This window comes from Carlito syrichta, unplaced genomic scaffold, assembly GCF_000164805.1.
Source record: "Carlito syrichta isolate Samal-C Ts95f unplaced genomic scaffold, Tarsius_syrichta-2.0.1 Scaffold308100, whole genome shotgun sequence".
NCBI lineage: Eukaryota > Metazoa > Chordata > Mammalia > Primates > Tarsiidae > Carlito > Carlito syrichta.
In genome coordinates, this window is record NW_007252196.1 from 359,209 (window position 1) to 363,104 (window position 3,896).

A 3,896-nucleotide genomic window follows, 5' to 3' on the forward strand; every position below is an offset into this window, starting at 1 on the left:
CAGCAGGGCCGGGAGCGGCCACTGCACTCCAGTCTGGGCGACAGAGTGAGACTCCAACTCAAAAAAAAAAAAGAAGTAATAAGTGAAAGGACAGACGGAGAGTGGGAAGCCATTTTTCATCTTGTTCTTAAACCCTGACACAATGATGAGAAAGCAGAAGCTATGCTTTTGGAGAAATGCAGACTTTAAGTAAAATTAACTTTACCAACTTTCTTCTTTTCGGAACCAGACTTCTAGGTATCTGAGGTATCTCATAGTGGCAATCAAGCTTCCCTAGAGTAAAGAGAATTTACAAGGCCTAAGACATCATGCATTGGGCAAGGACTGTAAAAATCATGAAACTTATAATTACAAAAGTTATGACAGCTCAGAGGGGGAGCAGGTGGGGATTCGATCTTCCAGTAAATTGGGCACTATCTACAGGGAAGCCAAGGATCCCCCAAAGCTACCTACTGGTAATGCCTAGGAGATAAGGGGAGGTGCACCCTCCATTAGGTCTATGGAATGTCGTTTGGGAAGGTGCAGGAGCATTAGAATCCTTGTCACACCCTTCTCTAGGGGTTATGATAATGTGGGCAGACATTAATGACTCTTTGTGTCATAGGATCTCCAAGACATCCACAGGTAGTTGACAAGGAAGTCACAGCAGTCATGGCAGTCACGTGCAACATCTCCAAGAGAAGGATTTAAGCCAGGATTCTGGGGGACTATGAGGCCACACTCACCTAGAGTGTAGGCCCACTCCCTGTCTGGTAGGGGGGTGAACTTTTCTTAAATAAATCTTTTCTTCTCTCATCTCTGTGTGTCACAATTCTTTGCAATTTACTCGGATCTCTGGGTTTCCGGCGCGCACCTCTGGCTTGCCAGCCCCAGCAGTGCTGCGCACCTCCCCTCACCCATCCACCCTCACCCTGTCCGTCTGTACCCTAACAATCAGTAGGTTGGAATATTCTTCCATTCTGTTTTTTTGCCTCTCTTGTTAAAAGGAAGAGTGACTTGAGGAGCTCCTTTCCCTGACAGAGGGCTTGAGGATCTTTGCATTTGAGAACAGGATGTGGGGAAGAAGGGGTGAGCAATTCTGGGAATGTAGAGGTTGGTAATTCTGGCTTGTATTTAAAATATTTTTAATCTCGGTGGTAACAACAAAACAAAACTAGAAAAAAGGACAGAAGTTTGCATATGAAATTAATTTGGTTAGAAGTTTGTTGGAAAAGAAAGATTGAGAATATTATAGTATATATCTATTTTTTAAAATCTAAAATTCACAATCTTAGTTGTCTTTCAAGTCTGTGCTGACCTCACTGGCAGTCCAGAGATGCAAGCTTCATTCGCAACACTACTTCCATCTTAGCATTTCTCCTGGAATGTCTTGCCACCTGCTTGAACCTCAGCTTCCTCATCTGTATCATGAAGAGATTAAACAAGGTCAGGACAGACTCCTTTCTATTGTCATGAAAAGTCTTTCTTGTATGATTGTTGCTCTATACCTCAGAATTCTTGTCTGTGTACTCTGGGCAACGGAAGTGGGAAATGCAATTCTGAATTACCATCTCTAAAGTTTGACCTTCTATGATTCCAAGAATTGCTGGTGGTGGACTCTTAGGCATACGAGTTGAAGATGTGCCTTGAAGGATGACTAGGATTCTGGCAACTTGAACATGGAATGGTAGGAGGCATCCAGACTGAGAAGACAGTGTGGGCTAAGGCAAGAGGGTCAGAAAGCACGTGGGAAGTCTGAGGAATAGGTCTGGCTAGCTTGTGCATGGGGTGTATGTATGAGGGATCGTGGGATGAAAAAGGAGATTTAACCTGAGGACAAATCATAATGACTCGTCATTCATTCAACAAATATTTATTGAACAGTTACTGTATGGTAATCACTCAGCTGAACACTGGGATTGTTGTGGAGGATGAGCTAGACTTGCCCCTCTCCTGTGTAGCTTGGGATTTTTGTGGGGTTAGAGAGAAACACACAGGTACATCAGCAAACGCATTAAATGGCTGGTTATGGAACATCCTGTGAAGGAGATAACATTTGAGATAGAAAACAATGTTGAGGACAACTTCAGACGGGCACTCGGGGAAAGACTGTTTTGAAAGGTGAGTGAAAAGACATGACATAGAGTTAATATGCCCAATGAGCAGTCATTTTAACACCGCCTACTTCTGTCATGTTTCTCTAGCAGTTCACTTTAGTTTACCCTCTAATCACTAGCCAAGGACAAAACTGGCTTCTCAGAGGTAACTATTGATAATTGTTTGATAACCCCCTCCCCAACTAGTTTTTGTAAATGAGTTAACCTAATCAACTCTTCCTGACGTTCATGGCAGACTCTATCAACATGGCAACACTCGTGCGACTAATCCACCCATCTGCCTTCTGTCCATCATCTGCCTTCATGATGATGTGAAGCAGACCAGTCACCTTAATGACCTTCCTCCATCAAAGGGAAAGTTTAAAAGAATTCAACCTGAAGCAGCCATTTGCCATTGCTTTTACTAAATTCTGGTGTGGCCATGTGCTCTTTGAGCTATGGCCACAGCCACGTTTCCTAAGCTTTGACACCCTCCCGTACCTTGGGGAGGTGAATCTCCTCTCTCTCTAATTTACTTTCTTTTCTTTTTTTTGAGTCAGTATCACTGTGTCACCCAGGCTAGAGTGTACTGGCAAGCTCACGGCCACCACAGCCTCGACCTGCTGGGCTCAGGTGATCCATCCAAGTAGCTGGAACTACAGGTGTGTGCCATTATGCCCATCTAATTTTTTGATTTATTGTAGAGATGAAGTCTCAACATGTTGCCCAGGCTAGTCTCGAACTTGTGGGCTCAGGCAATCCTTTTGCCTCTCTCTCTCAAAGTGTTGGGATTACAGGCATGAGCCACCACACCCGGCTCTAATTTACTTTCTAAGTAAACTGTATCCTTTAATCTAACTGCTGTGGTATTCTTTGCATCTTTCATGTGGGACCGAATCACTCCCAGCCCTAAGCCTGACCTAACATTTGGAGGCCCCACTGGGATATTTTTTAAACTATCAGTGACCTTTCTTTTGACACTTGAAGGATGAGAGTTAGGCTGCCCTATGAAAGGATGGCTGAGAGACCCCAGACCCAGGGAATGACTCTTTTTAAAAGTTTTGCTGGAGTATTTACAACAGCTATAATAAATCACAAAAGCTAACCGGGCATGGTGGCATGCGTCTGTAGTTCCAGCTACTTGGAACCTGAGGTGTAAAGATCATCTGAGCCCAGCAGATCAGTTGCTTTAGTGGCCACTGCACTCCAGCCTGGGTGATAAAGAGTGAGACTCCAACTCAAAAACAAATAAACAACAAAACCGGGGACTCAACCTAAATGTCCATCAGCGGTTCCCTGCAAATGCAGAAACTGGGAGGCAGTGGGTTCTTGGAACCATTGTCAGGACAACTGGACAATGAGTTTAGTAAAGCAATGGCAAAACGCACAGGAAGTCAGGGAGAGGGTGGCCTGAGGCAAAGTTAGAGAACCGGTGTGGGGGCAGGTCACATAGGGCTCTTAAGGCCCTGGCAAAAAGTGTGACCTTATTCTATGTGCAATGAGAAGCCATCAGAAAAATGACATGATCTAATTTGTGTTTAAAATTATCCCTCAGGCTCCTGCATAGAGAACAGATTGAAGGGGAGTGGAGGGAAAGCAGAGAGACCAGTTAGGAAGTAGTTTGGAGGCCAAGGTGGTGGGTCGCATTAAGATGGTATCCATAGAGACTGAGAGGAGAGGCTGGTTTGAGCCATATTTTTGATGCAGAATGAATAGGTCTTCTGATGGCCTGGATGTGGATGAGTGGGAGGGTGAGGGGGTGAGAGAGAGAGTTATCCAAAGTTTCTGACTTGAGTAACTTGAAAGAAGGTGGTACCAATT